This window comes from Symphalangus syndactylus, chromosome 9, assembly GCF_028878055.3.
Source record: "Symphalangus syndactylus isolate Jambi chromosome 9, NHGRI_mSymSyn1-v2.1_pri, whole genome shotgun sequence".
In the NCBI taxonomy this organism is placed as follows: domain Eukaryota; kingdom Metazoa; phylum Chordata; class Mammalia; order Primates; family Hylobatidae; genus Symphalangus; species Symphalangus syndactylus.
The window spans coordinates 72,593,553-72,619,491 of record NC_072431.2 but is presented as its reverse complement, the minus strand read 5'-3'; the positions used below and the strand labels follow the sequence as shown (position 1 = coordinate 72,619,491).

General features: G+C 37.2%; 1 protein-coding gene across 1 annotated transcript in view; it reads right to left on the bottom strand.

The window, feature by feature from the left end:
• Positions 1-25,939, bottom strand: part of LOC129489876 (homeobox protein Hox-B8-like) — a 57,664-nt gene that overhangs the window by 24,782 nt on the left and 6,943 nt on the right. The window contains 1 exon segment of the mRNA XM_055293052.2: positions 22,813-22,883. The gene's annotated coding sequence lies outside the window, so the exon portion shown is untranslated.

The following is a 25,939-nucleotide window of genomic DNA, read 5'->3' as shown; positions in this document are numbered from 1 at the left end:
CATGCAGTATCTATCCTTCTGTTACTGACTTATTTTACTTGGCATAATGTCCTCCAGGTTCACCCATGTCGTCACATTTGGTAGGATTCCCTTCTTTTTTAAGGCTGAATAATATTCCATCACTATTCAAGTCACTATTTAAGGCTAATAAATCAATTGCTTGTATATAACACATTTTCTTTATTCACTCACCAGTGGGTAGTTAAGGTGTTTCCATATCTTGACTATTTTAAATGATGCTGCAGTGTGCATGGGAGTGCAGATATCTCTTCTAGACCCTGATTTCAAATCTTTCAGATATATATCCAGAAGTAGAATTGCTGAATTATATTGTAATTCTATTTTTAAGTCTTTTGGAATTGCTCTACTGTTTTTATACAGGCCACAGCATTTTACATTCCTACCAATAGTGTATAATGTTTCCAGTTTTTCCATAATTCTGCAAGTATTTGTTATTATTTTTTGATAATAATAGCCATTCTACCACGTGTGAGATGGTGTCTCATTGTGGTTTTGATTTACTTTTCCCTAATGATTAGTGGTATGGAGCATCTTTTCATATGCTTGTTCACCATTTGTATGTCATCTTTGGAGAAATGTCTATTCCAGTTTCCTGTTTTCTAACCAGGTGATTTTTTTGTTGCCATTAATTTGTAGGAGTTTTATAATTTCAGCTATTAACTATTTATCAGATAGTTTGCCAATGAGAGACTAAACATTACCATTTTATTGAAATATTGTTATGTGCACGGTCTTTAGTAATACAATATCATATTCACCTTGCTCTTAACTGGGTGAAGCATGAGGGTTAACGTGAAATTCTGTGCTCAAATTTTAGTTATTTGAATCTAGTTTCCCTGATTTTAAAATTAAGACGACTGTTACCTGAGGCATAAACAAGGTTAGGAAGCATGTAACCCCTTAGCCCCGGCACACAGTAAGTACTTAACAATTTCTTTCTTAAAAATTATTGTTTGTTTATAATGTATCAGTATTGCATTTATATATCTACAATTCTGTTATAACATTCCATTTATATCCAAACTAAATTGCCCTTGAAAAGGTTAACTGTATATATAAATAAGTTAATTCAGAAGAATGACTGCCTGTTTTCTTTAAAATTAAAAAGAAAACATTCCTAATAATATAAACACATCATTCTTGAAAATATGCCCATAGAACCCATAGTAGCTTCTTACGTAAGGATTTTGTTTGAAAATATCAGTGTGAACCAGCTGTAAAGAAAACCATTGTACAGATACACTTCACTCATCTAGAAGTCACTATTCAAGTCACTATTCCAAGATACTCTAATCAATATCTATCATTCGAGAGTTATAGAGAATTTTCCATATGTAGAATGTAATAGACAAAAGTAGCTCATATCTCATAAAATTGTGATGAGGAGGATTCACTTAGGTTACACATGATCACCTAATGTAACTAACACAGAGGATGGCCCATAGTAAAGATTAGATGCATTATTATCATTTGCATTATGATAATATAGGCAAGAAAAAATATTGTTAATAAGACTGGACTGACAAGATAAATGAAATATGAACACACACATACACTAAAGTTGATGAACTTCATTTATGGGAGAACCAAACCTTTACTTAGGGAATCATAATTCAGAAAATAAAAAGGACAAAAAGAGGATAGTCTATTAATGTCAGTCAAGTTCATAGCAGCAAAAGTTGTTAACAATGCCTTGACAGTGAATGAGGGTACAGAACATCGTTCAATATATATATAAAACTCAAAAAGTGTGGTCCTTTCAAATCATTCAATATGAGACCAGCCAGGCCTACACACCCTAATCATCTGTGAAGGCATCAGCACAGTCCAGCATAGGGCCAAATTGATGTCTATGGCTTTTATTTTCTGAGATAACAGAGGAATATATAATACACTGAACAGAAAATGAAAATTGAGCAAACCGAAAGTTTGGCACTTGAAGAAGCAAATTTCTATTATCTTAGAAAAATCACTGAAGTAGGTGTTTATTTCCAAATGATGATGGATAAGCCAAGCATTTATGTAGTTGCTTACTGAACAGATAAATGTTTGACCTAGGCTTCATATGCCAATTACTCCTAGATGTGGTGCAGTGGGATCCAGCTAGCCAAGGTAATGCAGATTCACCTCATGTCACTTCTGCATGCCTGGGTAATATTTTGTTTCATCAGGTGGTGCTTTGGTGTATCAACATATTACAGCAGAAGGAAATGGTCTGGGTGGGAAAATCTGATGAAGCAGTGATGTAAACTGTCTGTAATCACTAAATATAATGAGTGGACAAGCAGAACTCCTATTAGTCCTCTAGCTTTTCCTACTGTTTGGAACTTGAATCAAAAGTCAAAATAGAATTATGCCAATCTTTCCTATTTTTAAAATGCACAGAAATTCTGCAAAGTAATATGATACTTAGACATTGACCATTTGGTAGGCATCACAGAAGTAAAGAATTAAGTCACTCTACATTCAAAGTGGATCACAGCATTAACAGCTGTGATTCTTGGTATTAAAGAATAGTTTTTATCAAAGGAGTATATTTTAAAGGTTTAGTTCTATAGGTTGCTTCTCTATGAAAATTTAAAGAAAATCCTTCCACATAGAGGTATGGAGGATATTTACTGTCAATAGGTTTATACTATTAATGAGTTATATTCATAGTGGTATGAAATATCAGTTCTGTCAGCTTCTTAACAATTTATGGGACTTTTGCAGACCTTCAGAAATGCAGATAAGCATTGTTCTGCTCACTTTGAATATCGGATACATCCTCCTTGCACTTTGAAAAGCAAATAGAGTACGTACATTTATCAATGCTGACATTGATACCTTTCTACCTAGCTCAGCAAAGAATCATCCAAATAATATAAAATTGAAAAACTGGAAGGCTAAACAAAATAAGCAGTCTTATACTTTACAGTTGAAATACTTAAAGATGCAAGTGAGTTAAGTAATTCTACCCCTGTTTAAAGTGATTTTTTCTTCCTCTTAATTCTTCCTTTCAAGAAGAAGTACAAATCAACAGAAGGCTAACACAACATGATTTTTTTTTAAAGACAAGGTCTCACTCTGTCGCCCAGGCTGCAGTGCAGTGGTGCAATCATGGCTCACTGCAGCCTCAACCTCCAGGGCTCAACCATTCCTCCTGCCTCAGCCTCCCAAGTAGCTGGGACTACCAGCACGAGCCACCACACTGGGCTAATTTTTGTAGTTTTTGTAGAGATGAGGTTTCATCATGTTTCCCAGGTTCGTCTTGAACTCCTGAGCTCAAGAGCTTTTTTTTTTTTAACAATTGAAAACAAAACAGAAATAACTTATATAAAAGTTTAAAGATCACTAGATATGACCTACACTGAAATATGGCGATTGGTTTACTGATCATGTTTAGAAAAATCCCTAATGTGTTCAATTTCATATTAAAATGCCTAGTACTTCTTAAGGTTTATAATTATCATTATTGGTGTAATCTTGTGCAACAGGAATTTCATTTTTTATAAAGTTATTTGTCACAGTGGGAGGGGCCTTTAAAATGGATTTGTTTTCTCTTTAGTTTATATTTTATAGCAATTGCAACCCATGATTTCACAGAGGAGACTATGATTAGGTATAATACAGATTAACTCTTAAAAAATACTTGTAAATCTTACAATTGATCAAGATTATTTTGTTGAGAGCTGGAGCCAAGATGGCCGAATAGGAACAGCTCCTGTCTCCAGCTCCCAGCCCCAGCGACACAGAAGACGGGTGATTTCTGCAATTCTGCTTGAGGTACCGGTTTCATCTCATTAGGGAGTGCCTAACAGTGGGTGCAGGACAGTCGGTGAAGCGCACTGTGCGCGAGCCGAAGCAGGGCGAGGCATTGCCTCACTCGGGAAGCGCAAGGGGTCAGGGAGTTCCCTTTCCTAGTCAAAGAAAGGGGAAACAGACGGCACCTGGAATACAGACGGCACCTGGTCAGTCCCATCCTAATACTGCGCTTTTCCAACGGGCCTGGAAAACGGCACACTAGGAGATTGTGTCCCGCACCTGGCTCGGAGGGTCCTATGCCCACGGAGTCTCGCTGATTGCTAGCACAGCAGTCTGAGATCAAGCTGCAAGGCGGCAGCGAGGCTGGGGGAGGGGCGCCCGCCATTGCCCAGGCTTGCTTAGGTAAACAAAGCAGCCAGGAAGCTCGAATTGGGTGGAGCCCACCACAGCTCAAGGAGGCCTGCCTGTCTCTGTAGGCTCCACCTCTGGGGGCAGGGCACAGACAAACAAAAACTCAGCAAGAACCTCCACAGACTTAAATGTCCCTGTCTGACTGACAGCTTTGAAGAGAGTAGTGGTTCTCCCAGCACGCAGCTGGAGATCTGAGAACGGACAGACTGCCTCCTAAAGTGGGTCCCTCACCCATGAGCAGCCTAACTGGGAGGCACCCCCCCAGTAGGGACAGACTGACACCTCATTCAACCGGGTACTCCTCTGAGACAAAACTTTCAGAGGAACTATCAGACAGCTGAATTTGTGGTCTCACGAAAATCTGCTGCTCTGCAGCCACCGCTGCTGACACCCAGCCAAACAGGGTCTGGAGTGGACCTCTAGTAAACTCCAACAGACCTGCAGCTGAGGGTCCTGTCTGGTAGAAGGAAAACTAACAAACAGAAAGGACATCCACACCAAAAACCCATCTGTACATCACCATCATCAAAGACAAAAAGTAGATAAAACCACAAAGATGGGGAAAAAACAGAGCAAAAAAACTGGAAACTCTAAAAAACAGAGCACCTCTCCTCCTCCAAAGGAACGCAGTTCCTCACCAGCAATGGAACAAAGCTGGATGGAGGATGACTTTGATGAGTTGAGAGAAGAAGGCTTCAGACGATCAAACTACTCTGAGCTACGAGAGGAAATTCAAAACAATAGCAAAGAAGTTAAAAACTTTGAAAAAAAATTAGAAGAATGGATAACTAGAATAACCAATGGAGAGAAGGGCTTAAAGGAGATGATGGAGCTGAAAGCCAAGTTTTGAGAACTACACGAAGATTGCAGAAGCCTCAGTAGCAGATGCGATCAAGTGGAAGAAAGGGTATCGCTGATGGAAGATGAAATGAATGAAATGAAGAGAGAAGGGAAGTTTAGAAAAAAGAATAAAAAGAAATGAACAAAGCCTCCAAGAAATTTGGGACTATGTGAAAAGACCAAACCTACGTCTGATTGGTGTACCTGAAAATGATGGGGAGAATGGAACCAAGCTGGAAAACACTCTGCAAGATATTATCCAGGAGAACTTCCCCAATCTAGCAAGGCAGGCCAGCATTCAGATTCAGGAAATACAGAGAACGCCACAAAGATACTCCTTGAGAAGGGCAACTCCAAGACACATAATTGTCAGATTCACCAAAGTTGAAATGAAGGAAAAAATGTTAAGGGCAGCCAGAGAGAAAGGTCGGGTTACCCACAAAGGGAAGCCCATCAGACTAACAGCTGATCTCTCAGCAGAAACTCTACAAGCCAGAAGAGAGTGGGGGCCGATATTCACCATTCTTAAAGAAAAGAATTATCAACCCAGAATTTCCTATCCCGCCAAACTAAGCTTCATAAGTGAAGGAGAAATAAAATACTTTACAGACAAGCAAACGCTGAGTGATTTTGTCACCACCAGGCCTGCCCTAAAAGAGCTCCTGAAGGAAGCACTAAACATGGAAAGGAACAACCGGTACCAGCCACTGCAAAAACATGCCAAACTGTAAAGACCATCGAGGCTAGGAAGAAACTATAGCAACTGACGAGCAAAATAACCAACTAACATCATAATGACAGGATCAGATTCACACATAACAATATTAACGTTAAATGTAAATGGGCTAAATGCTCCAATCAAAAGACACAGACTGGCAAACTGGATAAGGAATCAGGACCCTTCAGTGTGCTCTATTCAGGAAACCCATCTCACGTGCAGAGACACACATAGACTCAAAATAAAGGGATGGAGGAAGATCTATCAAGCAACTGGAAATCAAAAAAAGGCAGGGGTTGCAATCCTAGTCTCTGATAAAATAGACTTTAAACCAACAAAGATCAAAAGAGACAAAGAAGGCCATTACATAATGGTAAAGGGATCAATTCAACAAGAAGAGCTAACTATCCTAAATATATATGCACCCAACACAGGAGCACCCAGATTCATAAAGCAAGTCCTCAGTGACCTACAAAGGGACTTAAACTCCCACACAATAATAATGGGAGATTTTAACACCCCACTGTCAGCATTAGACAGATCAACGAGACAGAAAGTTAACAAGGATATCCAGGAATTGAACTCAGCTCTACATAAAGTGGACCTAATAGGCATCTACAGAACTCTCCACCCCAAGTCAACAGAATATACATTTTTTTCAGCACCACACCACACCTATTCCAAAATTGACCACATAGTTGGAAGTGAAGCTCTCCTCAGCAAATGTAAAAGAACAGAAATTATAACAAACTCTCTCTCAGACCACAGTGCAATCAAACTAGAACTCAGGATTAAGAAACTCACTCAAAATCGCTCAACTACATGGAAACTGAACAACCTGCTCCTGAATGACTATTGGGTACATAATGAAATGAAGGCAGAAATAAAGATGTTCTTTGAAACCAACGAGAACAAAGACACAACATACCAGAATCTCTGGGACACGTTGAAAGCAGTGTGTAGAGGGAAATTTATAGCACTAAATGCCCACAAGAGAAAGCAGGAAAGATCCAAAATTGACACCCTAACATCACAATTAAAAGAACTAGAAAAGCAAGAGCAAACACATTCAAAAGCTAGCAGAAGGCTAGAAATAACTAAAATCAGAGCAGAACTGAAGGAAATAGAGACACAAAAAAACCCTTCAAAAAATTAATGAATCCAGGAGCTGGTTTTTTGAAAAGATCAACAAAATTGATGGACCGCTAGCAAGACTAATAAAGAAGAAAAGAGAGAAGAATCAAATAGATGCAATAAAAAACGAAAAAGGGGATATCACCACCGATCCCACAGAAATACAATCTACCATCAGAGAATACTACAAACACCTCTATGCAAATAAACTAGAAAATCTAGAAGAAATGGATAAATTCCTCGACAAATACACCCTCTCAAGACTAAACCAGGAAGAAGTTGAATCTCTGAATAGACCAATAACAGGTTCTGAAATTGTGGCAATAATCAATAGCTTACCAACCAAAAAGAGTCCAGGACCTGATGGATTCACAGCCGAATTCTACCAGAGGTACAAGGAGGAACTGGTACCATTCCTTCTGAAACTATTCCAGTCGATAGAAAAAGAGGGAATCCTCCCTAACACATTTTATGAAGCCAGCATCGTCCTGATACCAAAACCTGGCAGAGACTTAACCAAAAAAGAGAATTTCAGACCAATATCCTTGATGAACATTGATGCAAAAATCCTCAATAAAATACTGGCAAACTGAATCCAGCAGCACATCAAAAAGCTTATCCACCATGATCAAGTGGGCTTCATCCCTGGGATGCAAGGCTGGTTCAACATACGCAAATCAATAAATGTAATCCAGCATATAAACAGAACCAAAGACAAAAACCACATGATTATCTCAATAGATGCAGAAAAGGCCTTTGACAAAATTCAACAACCCTTCATGCTAAAAACTCTCAATAAATTAGGTATTGATGGGACGTATCTCAAAATAATAAGAGCTATCTATGACAAACCCACAGCCAATATCATACTGAATGGGCAAAAACTGGAAGCATTCCCTCTGAAAACTGGCACAAGACAGGGATGCCCTCTCTCACTGCTCCTATTCAACATAGTGCTGGAAGTTCTGGCCAGAGCAATCAGGCAGGACAAGGAAATAAAGGGTATTCAATTAGGAAAAGAGGAAGTCAAATTGTCCCTGTTTGCAGATGACATGATTGTATATCTAGAAAACCCCATTGTCTCAGCCCAAAATCTCCTTAAGCTGATTAGCAACTTCAGCAAAGTCTCAGGATACAAAATTAATGTACAAAAATCACAAGCATTCTTGTACACCAATAACAGACAAACAGAGAGCCAAATCATGAGTGAACTCCCATTCACAATTGCTTCAAAGAGAATAAAATACCTAGGAATCCAACTTACAAGGGATGTGAAGGACCTCTTCAAGGAGAACTACAAACCACTGCTCAATGAAATAAAAGAGGATACAAACAAATGGAAGAATATTCCATGCTCATGGGTTGGAAGAATCAATATCGTGAAAATGGCCATACTGCCCAAGGTAATTTAGAGATTCAATGCCATCCCCATCAAGCTACCAATGACTTTCTTCACAGAATTGGAAAAAACTACTTTAAAGTTCATATGGAACCAAAAAAGAGCCCACATCGCCAAGTCAATCCTAAGCCAAAAGAACAAAGCTGGAGGCATCATGCTACCTGACTTTAAACTATACTACAAGGCTACAGTAACCAAAACAGCATGGTACTGGTACCACAACAGAGACATAGACCAATGGAACAGAACAGAGCCCTCAGAAATGATGCCGCATAGCTACAACTATCTGATCTTTGACAAACCTGACAAAAACAAGAAATGGGGAAAGGATTCCCTATTTAATAAATGGTGCTGAGAAAACTGGCTAGCCATATGTAGAAAGCTGCAACTGGATCCCTTCCTTACACCTTATACAAAAATAAATTCAAGATGGATTAAAGACTTAGATGTTAGACCTAAAACCATTAAAATCCTACAAGAAAACCTAGGCAATACCATTCAGGACATAGGCGTGGGCAAGGACTTCATGTCTAAAACACCAAAAGCAATGGCAATAAAAGCCAAAATCCACAAATGGGATCTCATTAAACTAAAGAGCTTCTGCACAGCAAAAGAAACTATCATCAGAGTGAACAGGCAACCTACAGAATGGGAGAAAATTTTTGCAACCTACTCATCTGACAAAGGGCTAATATCCAGAATCTACAAAGAACTCAAACAAATTTACAAGAAAAAAACAAACAACCCCATCAAAAAGTGGGCAGAGGACATGAACAGACACTTCTCAAAAGAAGACATTTATGCAGCCAAAAAACACATGAAGAAATGCTCATCATCACTGGCCATCAGAGAAATGCAAATCAAAACCACAGTGAGATACCATCTCACACCAGTTAGAATGGCCATTATTAAAAAATCAGGAAACAACCCGTGCTGGAGAGGATGTGGAGAAATAGGAACACTTTTACACTGTTGGTGGGACTGTAAACTAGTTCAACCATTGTGGAAGTCAGTGTGGCGATTCCTCAGGGATCTAGAACTAGAAATACCATTTGACCCAGCCATCCCATTACTGGGTATATACCCAAAGGACTATAAATCATGCTGCTATAAAGACACATGCACACGTATGTTTATTGCGGCACTATTCACAATAGCAAAGACTTGGAACCAACCCAAATGTCCAACAACGATAGACTGGATTAAGAAAATGTGGCACATATACACCATGGAATACTATGCAGCCATAAAAAATGATGAGTTCGTGTCCTTTGTAGGGACATGGATGAAACTGGAAAACATCATTCTCAGTAACCTATCGCAAGGACAAAAAACCAAACACTGCATGTTCTCACTCATAGGTGGGAATTGAACAATGAGAACTCATGGACACAGGAAGGGGAACATCACACTCCGGGGACTGTTGTGGGGTGGGGGGAGGGGGGAGGGACAGCATTAGGAGATACACCTAATGCTAAATGACGAGTTAATGGGTGCAGGAAATCAACATGGCACATAGATACATATGTAACAAACCTGCACATTGTGCACATGTACCCTAAAACCCTAAAGTATAATAAAAAATAAAAAATAAAAAAAAAGATTATTTTGTTATGCAAAAAAGAAAACTATATTATTATTAAGAGTCTGTTATCATACCTTTAAGCTTTATAATTTTATATATTTTTTCCTTTATTCAAGGAAGATTATTTAAAGTAGTGTAACATACCTAAGTACTTTCAGGAGCTGGGCAGTGACATAAGTGAATAAATGTGTCTGGTGGGAAAGGTGTGACGTGATTGCACTAACCTTTTAGCTTGACGTCGTAACACTTGCCTCATTATATTTACTTTCTTATTCTGGTGGCATGTTTGTTTCTGTTTAATCTAATTTTTTATAATCTATTGTAACTGTGGGGTACACAGTTATGATATATGTATGCAATGTGGAATAATTAAATCACACTAACATATCCATCATCTTCAATATTAATTATTTAATCACTCAGTTGCAACCTTCCACCCCTTGAAAACATTATCCCATCCCTATTCGCATCCCCTAACCAGCAATCTACCCTCTGCTACTATGAGTTCAACTTTTTTAGATTCCACATATCAGTGAGATCAGTGGTATTTGTCTTTTTGTCCTTGGCTTATTTCACTTAACATAGTGTTCTCCAGGTTCATCCATGTGGTTGCAAATGATAGAATTTCTTTCTTTTTTTCAAGGCTGAATAATATTCCATTGAGCTTACAAACCACACTTTCTTTATCCATTCATCCACTGATGGACACAGGTTGATTTCAGATACTGGTTTTTGTAAATAATGCTGGAGTGAACCTGGGAGTAGGTATCTTTTCAATTGCTCATGATATATACACCAAAGTGGGATTGCTGGATCATATGATAATTCTAGTTTTAGTTTGGTTTTTTTTTTAGGAACCTCCATACAGTTTTCCATAATGGCCATACTACTCTACATTCTCACCAACAGTGTGCAAGGGTTCCCTTTCTCTTGTCACACATTTGGGAGACAAACAGAACATGTTTATGGGGTGTACTGGGCCTCAGAAAGTCACCAACTATAGCCACCTCTATTATGTTACTCAGTAAGATGCTCCCAGGGAGATGTTAGGTCAATGGTATCTGCCAACTTTTCATTAGAAAGTATTACCCTCCCCTCACAAACACAGTTTGGAAATACTTCATCATGGAAGTGAAATAAAATGCTATCATGATTTCTCTACTATGACGTGTCTACCTCAGTCTCTTCCTGTTCAATCCATATACACATTACCCTTGCCACCACGTTATCTTTAGATACATGAGTCTTTTTATGTCTTCTATAAGCAGTTAATGGGTTGAATTCAATGAAATCACCTTCAAAAGAAAATCTAAACTCTGAGACTATTATGAAAGCACCTTTGGAAAGACCCTCCAGCATCTCCCTCTCATTTTCACTTGTCCCTGTCTACCTTCCTTCATCTCCTAATATATAGAAACACATTTTCTTCACTTCCCCATTAATGTAAATTGAGCACCACAAAGAAGGCTCTATGCTAGATACAAGTGTTAAATATGAGTGAACCAGAAAGACTTCATCTTACCCTTAGGGAGCTTCACAGAGGCTAGTGGGGTTCACAGATATTAACCAAATAATTATAGTTATGATGCACGCTGTGGAAAAGTTTAGGTACCCTGGCCTGTGCAGCAGTTTTCCAAGTTGTCTTTTACTACGTTTCTTATACCTGGTCTTTCCCTCTGTGAAACCTTCACCCAACCCTCCAGTCCTCATTAATTTATCTCCTTGAGACAATTATTATAACTTGTATGCATTTCTCTTATTCAAAATTACCCTAAGGAAATGGGTTGCTTGCTTTCTTGTATGTTTTCACATGAGCAATTGCTCTATTTTCTCTTCCTTTGCAGACATAGCCCTTGGTGAGGTGCCTGGCTCCATAGTAAGTGTTCAACAAATGTTTGAATAAAATATTGCATTGTTGAATTTTAAATATATTTAAGCAAATTGATGACCAACATCTGACCAGATTTCCCAAATTTAGATGCTATGTCAGATGCTTCTTTTAATGGTGTCAGAGATTGGCTGACAGGCTTGCCTTTCTTTAAAGCAATTTACTACCCATGTTGGTTTTTTGGTATAAATGGTTACTGTTTGTCATTGGAGTATGTTTGTATTCGTGCATATGTATTGCATGAACTAACAAATGGTTATGCTAGTTGTAGGAAAGATTGAGAAATGAAAGTTTCAAATGCTCTTTTATTGAGATGGAGTCTCACTCTGTCACCCAGGCTGGAGGGCAGTGGGGCTATCTCAGCCCACTGCAACCTTCGCTTCCTGGGTTCAAGTGATTCTTGTGCCTCAGCCTCCCAAGTAGATAGAAGTACAGGTGTGTGCCACCACGTCCAGCTAATTTTTAGTTTTAGTAGAGACAGGGTTTTGCCATGTTGACCAGGCTGGTATCAAACTCCTAACCTCAGGTGATCTGCCCACCTCAGTCTCTCCTCAGTCTAATGTTCTTTTCAGGCCTATGAATATTTTATGCCAGAATATTGATTTTATTGGAGAACTAAAAATTGATACAATCCATAGCTTGAAAGTAAAAAAGGTCAGAATACTTAAGACCATACACAAATAAGTATTCTAAAATAAGAAATTGATATTTATAAAATATTTTTAAGAAATAAGCACATTTGGCCAGGTGCAGTGGTTAACACCTGTGATCCCAGCACTTTGGGAGGCCAAGGTGGGTAGATCATAAGGTCGGGAGTACGAGATCAGCCTGGCCAATGTGGTGAAACCTTGTCTCTACTAAAAATACAAAAAAAATTAGTCGGGCATGGTAGCAGGCACCTGTAAACCCAGCTACTCAGGAGGCTGAGGCAGGAGAATCACTTGAACCCAGGAGGCAGAGGTTGCAGTGAGCTGAGATCCTGCCACTGCACTCCAGCCTGGGTGACAGAGCAAGAAAAAAAAAAAAGAAAGAAAGAAATTAGCACATTTACCACTACAGTAATTTTAGCCCCCCCATCTTGTTATTATTAAGAACAATAATAACAATAATAAAGTAGTAACCCCTTGACTTCTTTACTTTGCTGTCCTTTTTCATTTACTTTGCATTTCTTCATTTTCCTTGTGCAGATTTTATACTCTGCTATCCTCAGCCACCCCATGTGTATCATTTCTATGTTATCTCTGACCTCAACTATGTTAAGATTTCTCCGTCTTCCCCTAACCACTGGCATCTTCCTTTTTTATCTGCTTCTACTTCCTCTGTGATTTTGAGCATTAGATCTTTCCTAATCTGCCCTCTCTAAGGTTAATATCCTGTTATTCTTGATTAGTTAGGGTCTCTTCCCATGTAGTTTTAATCTAATATATGCTTCTTCTCGTCTCCCAGACTATTTTTGCCAATTGCTTCACCTTGGTTCTAATCCAGGGAAGGACATAAGTCCCTAATGTCTATTTTCTGAGCAGACAAAATTAAGTATGCATAAACTGTATCTGAAAATTTTAGTCCTCTAATTATTTGTGCTGTTTCACTGCAATTGAAATTAAAAGACTCCAGCCTCTGCAGAGGATTAGCATCAGCAGCTTTGCCTCTTAGGCTCTATTAAAAGAAAATCTGTAGACAAATTAAATTCAGCAAAGCTTGATATTTAAGTAAAGAACAATTCATGAGTTGGGCAGCACACTGAGCCTGTAGAGGTTCAGAGAGCTCTGAAGTATTTACAGACAGAAAGGGAATTGATGAAGAAAACCAGCTTGATTGGTTAAAGTTTAGCATTTGCCTTTTTTGGGCATAATGGGACAAGACATTTGCCTTATATGGACATAACCTGATCAGTTGGCAGCCTGTGATGGCTGAAGTTTGGCTGCTGTGATTGGCTGAGACTTAGCTATTTGTTAGAGGGATATACTATTAAATTAGATTACAGTTTATTTGCATACTAAGTAAGGTTGCAGTTTGCTATATATGTAGGCAGCTTTAAGACAAATTTAATTTAACAGCTCTATTTCCAAAATCACTTTTGAGGAAGTAACTCACCATTTGGTATCTTTGTGCCAGACTATACTGTCAAATGGTATGGATTTTCAGAGACAGAGTTTGCTGACTGAGTGATGACTGAGCTTAAAGTTGTCTTGCAAGCAGTTTTTCTGTATTTTTTGCTTACATTGTTGCATTTCACATACCTTGCAAGAGCTCACTGCATGTCCCACTGACATTCATTCCTCCCAGGCTATTTTGCACCCCCATTGCCATCAGTATCACTTTACAAAGTGGATTATTTTACCCAGCCAGTTGTCCATTTAATGTACAGAAGGGTCTGTATAAAGGGTCTGACCAAATCATTGCAGAATGCCCAGGCAATTACACCACCGGGAACTATTACTGCTTTATCAACCATCAACATTTTTCTGAAGTTCAAAATAGCAAGAAAACCATATTCCAGCTTTCTAAAAAGGCATTCAATTTAAAAATTTAATCTGATCCTACAAATACTTATTTAGAACCAACTTTTACAAGTTCCGAGCCTATAATAGAAAATCGTGAGGGAAAAGGATTATGGTGTATGTGTGTTCGGGTGGTGTATGTGTGTAAATTATCATAAGATGCATGGAAAGTGTTGATATTTCTGGGCCAGGGTTAGAGTTAGGTGAGTTAACCACAGGTTAACTATGGTTAACTAACCTGTGGTTAACTCACCTATGGTTAGAGTTGCCCTCAATTGCAGGCTAAGTTATTCAGGCAACCCTGAAACAGGCTGGGTAGGGAAGAGAAGCCTAACACCACCAGTTTAGATTTGCCGCTTAAGGCTTGGGACAAGTGTGCCTGAGATTAACCTATGGATACTCTGAGGTCCAGGGAACAACCATTCAGAGGCCATTTTTCTTGGCTTTTCCTGGATTTACCTTCCTATTTAAGTTTCATCGTATTTCCAGACCACACCTAGAACTAGAACCAACATTTAAAACCCAGTTTATTTGGCTAGGATTCCAGGTACTCTAATACCACCATCCCTCTCCAAGGCTAGGTCTACAAATTAGATGATTCATTCAGAAAAATGCTGTTGCACCTTTCTCATCTATGTAACAACAACTTGTATTGCGAATTTTTGTGAGTACTTCACATAGATTATATCCAGTTCTCACAGGAACATTATGTATTACAGTTTAAGAAATTGAACAAGGGGGAGAGCTGAAATCCAAACACACATCAGTCTTTGACTTAATTTTGGTTATCATAAGTTCCTGAGAACTTCTGCTGCTGTCCCCTCCCTACCACACTAGACATCTTTGGTTAGTGGGTCATCCTTATGCAGTTACTTGAGCTTCAAATTCTGGAGTCTGCCTTGATATTTTCTCTCCCCCAACCTACCCTTATATTCAGTCATTATCAGTCATTGTTCTTAATTGCAATCAACAGATGTAAACACTTAAGTATCAAAGGTGTTCATTATAATATATTTATTAGAACACAGAATTGGTGGGAGTTCTGGGAGGCCAGGCTTGAGGCTACATCTTCAAGAGATATGCTTAGAAGTGTATCACAAGGCTGGCCTTATATGAACATGAGCCTAGTAACTACCATGCAATGAGACGGAGGAATCACCCATCACCTTAATGAGGTTAGGTCTGAGCCAAGAACTTGACCTTGCATCATTTTGGTCATCATTGTCTCTGCTGCTGTCACCAAGTATATCCAGACACCACTGCACAATCCCCAATCTCCCAGCAAAAATATAAACAACCTCTTCACATTACTCCCATTTGAATACAAGTGTCTCTTGATTTTTGCATTTGATTTCTGGAGCCTAGGTCATATGCCTATATCACAACTGCAAAGGAATCTGCTTATTTCAAGTTGAGCTTCTGAACTGGAAAGGTAGAATTCACAGTTTGAAAATGTATTCAAGTACCAAACGGCTTTTCATAAGACACTGGGAAGCCCCATCTATGACCAATATCCACCACAGTTGGCTAGCCCTATAGCTTTATTTCCCCCGCATAGCCTGACACTCCCAATATCTTCTGCAGTCAACCAGTTCACAGTGATCTAAAATGCACATCAGGCTCCAAATGTGAATGCTTGTAACAATTTGCTATACTGCAAAACCATGCAGAAATAGTTGCTGTTGAGTGCTGTTTTTCAAGTGATTTTGTAAAATAAATTTTTAAAAATATTTGCGTATTAATTTAGTTTGCTTTATTTTTCTTGTTTTATAATGTTCATTTGAAATCTGTATTGTCCCTGGTTTAGCAGAACTATACTGGTCTGCTTGTGGGTTCCAGAATGAAATAAGTAAGTCTGTAAGAAAATAAGCAACTAAGTAAGTAAATTAGTAAATAAATGTATTACCTAAGAACCAGGGCACTAGTAAACTTCACAAAGGCACATTAATCAGAGTGCTACACCATTTACAATAACAAGTGGCCCCTTCTCATTATTATTGGGACAATACTGCCAAATAAGCAAAATACAAATAAAACTCTCCAGTGGAAAATGGCTAAGAGTAATTAGGGACAAGTAGTTTTATGTAGACTAAAATACTATAATCAGAAGGGAGGATTGGGAGCACTATTTGAAGGAGAGAAATCAATAGAAGAGTTGCTTTCTATGCTCAGAAGAGCTTTCCCAGTTATCTTTGTTCAGTGGTAAAATAGAGTTATTTTACAGTAGGAAATAAGCTTGGGATCTAAGGACCTCTGTTACGGAGATACCTGGGACTGCCTTGGATAAGGAGGGGGTGAGCAGATTGTGGCATAACATTGTTTTTGATAACATGTTAATAGCAAAACACACTCCCCAAAATAATGATAAAGAATTTATTCCCATTTGTTTGATCTGCGTTACTCTTCTTTAGAACCTTAAATATCGTGCAGTGTTACATTAAAGTAAAATGTTTATTTATAACAGACAAAACCAGTTCAATACTAAATAAGAACTTAATGTCGTCTTGAATCTGATTAAGTAGTTATTCTATTATGAATGTTCTCAACTGATCAATGAGAGGAAAACTTTAAGTATGTATTCTTGTATATTACTTTTCTAAAACTGTCATGATATTAAAATTATGTACTTATAGTTGTGGTTTGTTCCTCAAACTATTACTTAATGTGATTTATTTTAAATGTGAATTTTGCCTTTAGACATTCATTTTAAAAGACGGCCTATTCTTTATTATTTTTACTTAGAATTTACAGAAACCTGTGGTACAGAGGGACTTTTCCAGCTCTCAGGGGTACATGAATTTCCTTTTACTGTATTACTGGCCAGTTGATGATTGACTAGCCTCTGCAATATCCCTACAATGTGGCCAACTAGATATTCTTCAATATGGCCCATTTTATCTTTGGACATTTCTCTCTAATAGTCTCCCATATTGTTAATTCGAGATTTTTTCTTGTGGCAGCTTCGTTATATTTGTCCTTGTTAGGTCTCTTAAGACTACCTTGTTTTTATTTTTATTTGTTTTGCAAGGATGGGGTGCATGATCAGTGGTATAATATGTTTGTTGCATAACTTTATTAAAAGGTATATAAAGTACTTGATGTTACAGAGTATCTAGAAATATGCACTGTGCTTATTCATTTGTGATAATAGGTGTTTTGGCATTTTTAATACATTCAATACATTTGTAATTTAAGAAGCAAATGAATTAAGTTCATGATGACTGAATGGGATGGGAGTTAGAGTTTGTAAGGTGACCTGGAGAGGTTAATTTCACAGCATGCAGTAATTATGAATTTTTAGATGGAAATATATGTGTGTAAACCTGACTCTTACCCCACGTTGGAGAGGAAGCTGCAGAGAAAGTTGTTCTTTTGACCTTAAAGCAAGTTAAATTTGGAGAGCTACCCAGTTAAGAAAGTTTTATCCACCAATATATTTTTAATTTAATTCTTACTTTGTGGGGATATTAGAGAATTTTTTTCCCCTCTAATTTGCTATTTCAGTGCTAGTAACATAAATCCAGTGCTAAATCCAGAGGAAAAGATTTCCCATGCTTTGGATTTTACTTGGTTAGTTCTCTAGGTATACTCTTAACTAATTTAGAACCTCTGAAAAAACTGAAGTTAATAAAGAATGAGAAATTAATAATGGAAACTAATAAGAGATACGGAAATTTTTTTTTTTTTTTTTTTTTTTTTTGAGACGGAGTCTGTCTCTGTTGCCCAGGCTGGAGTGCAGTGGCGCCATCTCGGCTCACTGCAAGCTCTGCCTCCCAGGTTCACGCCATTCTCCTTCCTCAGCCTCTCTGAGTAGCTGGGACTACAGGCACCCGCCACCAAGCCTGGCTAATTTTTTGTATTTTTAGTAGGGACGGGGTTTCACCGTGGTCTCGATCTCCTGACCTCGTGATCCACCCGCCTCGGCCTCCCAAAGTGCTGGGATTACAAGCGTGAGCCACCGCGCCCGGCCGATGAGATATGGAAATTAAAAATACTGAGAAGAAACCAATCTTTGAAAGTCCCAACATACAGGGTTCAGATAAAATTAGGATATTTGAAGTGCCATTTAGGATATTTGTTATGCTTTTATAATATTCCTGAGAGTGGATACCACTTTTGTTCCTATTTTAAAAATGAGGAAAGTGAATGTCGGACAACTTAAATAAGTTTCCCAAAGCCACAAAACCAACAGGAGGTCAAGACTGAATAGTCAGACTAAACCTGGAATTAAGCTATTTACAAACTATTAGTGAACTGGAAGGGGAACTGAGATCCATCAAATGAAAAAAGGCAAACTATATAATAAGTAATCTGCTGGCATTTGATGCTTATTTATTTCTCACTACAATCCTGTGGGTTAGCTATTGTTATCTTCCTTTTTCACATAATGAAACACAAGTTTGGAGAGGTTAAACTATTTCCCCATGTTTGCCATGGGGAATTGGTAGTCAGTAGACCTAGCATTTGAACATTAAGCTCTGGACTGCAAATCATATGTGTTTTTTACTCTGCAAAAAATTGTAAACTCTTTTTAGTAAGAAAATACTTTATTTGAATAAGTTATTTCATAGAAACCCAAGCTAGGTAAGGTGCCAATTGCCACGACCCCTGTTGGACCACCCCTAGATGTTTCCAGGACACCTGGGGACTTGAAAGTGTCCATGCTACCATGCTGCCTAAAGTCATTCTAGTTTTTTTAAACTATAATTACAAATAATTTCCCAGATATAATCATATTAATATATATATATGCACAGTCCCTCCCATATTACTGTCATTGATTCAACATATGTTTATTGAGCACCCTCTATGTCCCAGACTGTTTTCTAGGTGCTGGGGAATATAAAGATCAAATTCTGGCCCTTCATAGAACTTGCATGGTTTTTACTCCCATCAGCCCACTCCAGTGAGTCATTTACTGTCTTGGTGATATCTGTAAACTTTCCATCTCCTACTAGCTTTTAAGCCCCCATGGGACGGAAACTGTGTTTTATTCATCTTTGTGTCTCCCACAGATCACTTGCCACAGCAATATTCCCAGTGCATCTCTTCTTTTACACTATTTTCAATTACAGGAATATAACCTGCAGCGTCATAAAATTCATCCCTTCACCTAAATAGATTCCAGCTGTGACAATGTTTATAATTTCCCTATAGCTTGAAATTTTCATCAAATTTCTACTTTTAGATATGCAAGTTTACAATTAATCAATGAGTCACTCAGTATGAATCATTTTTTGTTCACGGGGCATTTCAAGATGTGTTACAAGGTGTAAGACTTAACATTACCTGCCTTTCTAACTTATGAAAAACATTTTAACCACCTAAAAAGGGTGTTTTGGTGAGCATTTGTTAGAGGACTGGGAGTTATTCTTCTGAGCGGGGTTAATAGAGCTGAGTAATTTTTTACATATAAAGTCCTCTAAAAGAAAATATAAATAATTTTGTCTAGATTTGATAGTGTCATAAACGTCTTTGTTCCTCTTTGAAAGCCATTATATAACAGAAGGATCATTTTGAGTAAGAGATTTTTGACTTTAAATCACATACATATTTGTTACTGGATATCCCAGGATATCTTTTGAAAGTCCGGAGTTGCTGTCAGTGACTCACAGTGACAAAGTGCTTTTGTGTGTCTTTATTTGCATGCCTGAGGGAATCACTATTTTAAAAAATAGATTTTTTTCACATGGCCCTTTAAAAGAAAGTGTATTGTGGCTACTGAAGAAATTCCCAGAACAATGTTAAGAATTACAATTTGCATAATAATAATTTTTCCTTTGCCTCAACTCAGTGAAAGCCACTCTGATTAAAAACAGTTTGCTAGAAGTTTCTAGTTACTAGAAGGCACTTGAACTAAATTTATTTGGCAAATTTGTAACCCAATTCTGGGATGCAACTCCTTTTCCCTAAGGCCCATCTCAGCATGATTCTCCCTTAAAGTAAAATATAAAACCAACTCTGGGCCGGGCGCAGTGGCTCACGCCTGTAACCCCACCACTTTGGGAGGCCGAGGTGGGCGGATCACGAGGTCAGGAGACAGAGACTATCCTGGCCAACACGGTGAAACCCCGTCTCTACTGAAAAAAAATACAAAAAAATTAGCCGGGCGGGGTGGTGGGCTCCTGTAGTCCCAGCTACTTGGGAGGCTGAGGCAGGAGAAAGGCGTGAACCTGGGAGGTGGAGCTTGCAGTGAGCCGAGATTGAGCCACTGCACTCCAGCCTGGGCAACAGAGCGAGACTCTGTCAAAAAACAACAACAACAACAAAACAAAAAACAAAAAACCCAACCAACTCTGGACAGCTCTTAGGAGTTTTTACTGGATGCTTTTGGTGTGTGGTGGGATTGGGATTAGACACCATACACCACAAAGTAAAACTTCTGAAGAAATTCTCTTCCAGCTTTCTCTGGAGTCAGATGCTTCAAGACAACTCTCTACAGCCATATTTCCCTGATTTTTCCTCAGTTTCTTTTTGAAAACTCCAGCTGTAGCGTCAGGACTTTCTCATTCCAAGTTGGCCGCTTTCTCCCACATTCTGAACTATTCTTTTTCTGTGATTCAGAAAAAGATTCATTCTTATATAACTTAAGTTAACCTCTTAAGACTGGTAATGTTTCTCTACATTAAATTTCTAGGTCAGTAAAATGGAATCCTGGGAGCCAAGTTGAGCAAAGGAAGAGTCCTCCTTAGAAGGTAGGGGGAGCTAGAAGCTTATGTCTATTCATACTTTGAGAATTTTATGTTTATCACACTGAGAGCTTAAGGTTTCAGTTTTCTTTTGGTTAACGGTTCTTTAGAAAAGCCGCACCATTAGGACCTCACAAAATGGCTCTACTCCGGTAAATTTACCACCTTCCCGGGAAAAGCCCTCAGGTTTGTAATGAATCCTGCATTTTTCTCAGCAAACCAAGAGTGCTTCTATCTCATGCACATCACAAATATACAACCAGGATGCAAAATCACAGCAATAATGTACTTTGGAAATTATGACTTTTGAGAGGACAAGACTCTTTGTTTCATATGTCCACTTCATTTCCTCCATGAGGAAGACAGAGAGAGCCAAATTTTACTCTAGGAAAGTTATTTGATATATCTAGAATCATACTAAGTGGTCTTAAAAGTTCATTATTGCGTTGTTTCTATCACTGAGAATTGAGTACTTAATCTGAGACAAGGGCTCTGCCAGGAACTAGGACTATCATGATAAATAAGTCACATCAGCTGCCCCCATATTGCATAGTTTAGTGGCAGAAACAGTATTAAATTAAGAACTCAAAAAAACTAATTCAGAAGGAAAAATGGTGTTCAGTAAGAGTGGATAACTTATGGCTTTCCAAATATATGGGTTAGGAAAAGCTTTTCCAAGGAAGTGAAAAGTGAGTTTGTGTGCAGGCTGGTGTGAATGGGCATGGCAGTGGAAAGAAAACAGAAACAAGTTTTTCACACAAAGGAGACAGCATGGCTCATGCATAGATCATGGGATTGATCTTATGTCCCAGGTTAGGAGTTTAAAATTTTGTTTTGGAGCAAAAGGAATTTATCTTTTTCTAAGAGGACCCATATAATCAAATTTGTATTTTAAAATGGTAAGTATGCGATGTAAAGAGAGTGTGGTAGAGGGTGAAGGAGATTCAGTACAACCAATTAGGAGATGATAACAGGAAGTACAGATAGCATGTGATGGTCACTAGGCTTACGAGGGTGGAAGTGGAAAGTGAGAAATGTAGATGGATTTCTTCATGTTTATGCAGTCAAATCAATAGCACTTAGTAACTGATTAGAAGTTGGGGGTAAAGGGGTAGTGATAAAGGTGACTCTGAGGTTATTGGCATTAACAGCTAGGTGAATGGTGGTATGAAATATAGAATGATATGGTTTGGATTTTTGTCCCCGCCCAAATTGCCTGTCGAATTGGAGGAGGGGCCTAATGGGAGGTGATTAGATCATGGGGGTGGACTTCCCTCCTGCTGTTCTCGTGATAGTGAGTGAGTTCTTGGGAGATCTGATGGTTTAAAACTGTGTGGCACTTCCCCCCTTCACTCTGTCTCTCTCTCCTGCCACCTTGTGAAGACAGTGCTTGCTTCCCTTTCATCTTCTGCCATGATTGTAAGTTTCCTGAGGCCTCCTAGTCACGCTTCCTGTTAAACCTGTGTAAATGTGAGTCAATTAAACCTCTTTTCTTCATAAATTACCCAGTCTCAGGTGGTTCTTTAGAGCAATGTGAGAACTGACTAATACATAGGATAATAACCAGGTTTGAAGGTAGGATATTAAATTCAATTTTGTATCAGTTGCAATAGATTTAGGCTGCATAAGATCAAAACAGTTGAAACCATACAAACTCCCCTTCCTTCACATATCAAGAAGATCAAGAGGGTAGTTCCAAGACGATACGTTGGTTCAGTGATATTTTGCCCTTTTATTCCATGCTTATTGCCTCATTGCTACATTGCTACAAAATGGCTATAACAGACATCATGTTATCATTAAAGGCAGAAGGATGGAACAGGAAAGTCTTAACATGCTCTCCTCTTGTTCTTACCCCTTTTATAATAAGCAATTTTTTTACCTCAAAGACTCCAGAAGATTCATTTATAGGTCTACCCAGCCATGGCCTCTCCAAACTGTGAAGGATGTGGACTGTTTAGAAAAGGAGAAAGAGATCATCATAATTAGCTTAGAACAGTTGTTCTCAACTGTATTAGACACCAAGTCTTTTGATTAGTAATCTGAAATGAAATTCACAGATTATATAATTTACCTATGCACATAACCTAACAAGAAAATAATGTTATGCTCTCTTTGTCATAAAAGAGGAAAATAAAAGAATATGTAGACATCTGGGCCAGATTCAAATTGAGGTAATTAGATTATTGCAACTATGTATATAGAATAATGGGGTAAATAGTATTTGCAGCAATACATGGAATCACAACAAACACAGCAACAGTGATTCAGACAGACACTTGTTTGCTGTAAGGGTGTCACAAACAGAATGAGTTCAGTTACTATTGCCTTCTCTAAAATACTGGACAATTCTTGGTAACATTCCAATTAAGACAATGTATAATGTTTCCTGATTAATATTTTACTTGCAATCCTGCTGCACATTGGAAAGTGGCAGGAAATGCAGAACAATTATTTGATAATGCACTTATGACCCTCATATTGTAAAATGACACTTCTTAGACCTCACTAACAGATGCCAGTAATGTCCCCAATCATTTTGACAAGCAAATTTCCGGAAAAAAATGTATAATTTACACACTATACATCAGAGTAGAAATGTAAGATCAACTGAAAGCAAAGCAAGATTGATTTCCTTGATTTTGAGTGGCATCTCATACATTCCTACTTACTGCCTATAGCTGTTACAGGCATTCATTACAAAGTTAAATTAAAGGTTACTCTGCAATAATTTCTCATTATATGCCAAGCCCTAAAGAATCTAATGAATTCTGTCTAGGATAACATTAATTGTAAGGTTAAAGTTTCCTTGGGAAATCTTGCCTGTTACCTTAGGCACTGGGGAAATGTATGCTAGGGATTTCAAAGTGAATTAAGAAATAAGTTTTTAATCCATTTTTTCAAGAATTTTAATGGAATACCTTGTTTATATCTTTAGAACTCTAGAAAAGTGCCTCATCATTTTAGGCTGTTTCCTTTTAAATCATTGGCATCTATAGGCTACCATCCTCTTGAACTAGATAGATTTTAACCTTTTTCCTTATTCATTCTAATTTATATAATTTATATAAATATATATGTTATATATGACATATATAATATATAATTAATATATAAATATATTATATATGACATATTTATATATTTACATATTATATGTTATATATATAAGACATATATTTATATATATTTAAATATATTATGTATATAAATATATGACTATATATTTAAATATATAAATTTATAAATTATATATTTATATATAAATATATCTATTTTGATGGTGGCTATTTGATCATTAAAAATCAAAAGTCAAAAGTAATTAATCTTATAAAATGGTTAACTGGTTTACCTGAGAAAAAATAAATTTAGGTGGTAAAGGCTGATTTCATTAAAGTTTATATGTTTTACTTTTCCTCTGCTCCATGATGGAAATAAGTATGTTTCTTTACGATGTTGTTCGCCATCTGCATGAACATTTGAATAAGATAAAACAAAATAATTTTGAATAATATATTAGTATTTGTAGGAGTCATTCATATTGCTTTCTGCATTTAAGGTAAATTAGAATTATTCACTAAGCTAAACAATGTCAAGTAGAAAACAGAAATAGATGTTGATGAATGAAGTAAATACGATGAGTCATATTTTATTCATTGTTTTTTCATTTTGAACTTTTTAGTGAAGACATTGAAATATCAAGTCATGGTCATAAAATTTCTTAATTCCTCTTAAAAAATTAATTTAATAATACACAGTCATTTAATTAGTTTATAAAGCAAAATTGAAACACTTTGAGTATAGGACTTAATAGTGGAATTTAGAGAGTTCTCCAGAACTCTTCTTAGCTTTTAGGCTCTTAGAAGATAAAATTGTGTGTCTGTGTGTGTGCATATGCAATAAAATAATAAAATGACCTACTATGAATACAAGAAACTATGTTGTTTATTGTTGTGATATTTCAGATAAGGGAATATAAAGTAGGATTGATTAATAAAAGATGAAAGAAGAGATTAGTGAATGATGGCTTAGTAAATGATGAGCATGGTTTTCAGCAGGGGCTTGAAGAAATGATGGCTATGTGAAGCCTAGAATACTGACATGATATTACATGCTGAGAAAAATATGGAGAAAATAAGGCACTCCTGAAGTGCATATGTAAGAAGAATGGCTTGACTGCACTGGAGAAACTGTGTTAATGAGGAACTGAAAATTGCTTAGTTAGAAATAGAAATGTTGAGAGAATGAAGAGTTTGTTGATTTAATATCTAGATGTGGATGAGAAAAATGAAAGAACCTTGTAGAGATTCTTTAGGCTCTAGCATTACAAGAACTATATGTGAGGTAATATTTATGGTAGCTTATTGGAGAAGTGCAGAGTTGGAAGGATCCAGAACTTATGTAAAATTGCTGAGTACTTTTCCAGAACATATGTAAAATTGCTGAGTACTTTAAGCATTAGGTGATAAAGAACTAGGTGATTAAATTGATGGCAAACACATAAATATAAATACATATCTACATAAGTACATATTTATATATTCGGGTACCCAGTAATGAAAAATTGAAAAGTATACACACATGCACCACAAAGTATTTAACCATATTAATCCATTTTACTAAATTTGAATTAAAGAAAATATTATTTCTCCCCATTATTTCACAGTATGTAACCCTAATTTTATTTTCTTTGGGAAGGGGTTGGGGGTTTTCAGGGACTTTGAACTATAAGGTATTTAAATTCTCTTGAGATCTTTTTTTAAAGAACAAACAAAAATTTTCATTATTGAATGCTATTATCTTTTAGGTTTCTACTGAATTAGCATAAACCACTTTTGTGCAATTAACCATCTATCCTTGTGAAGTGACTAGAATGAAGGATTAATAATTTACTTGCACAGTCAAAGATAAATTTGTTGTAGGAAAGTAAGAAAATATTCTGTTTATAATATATTTGTATATATGGATTTAATATTTAGACCATTAATATCCTTAGCTATCTTCAGTAA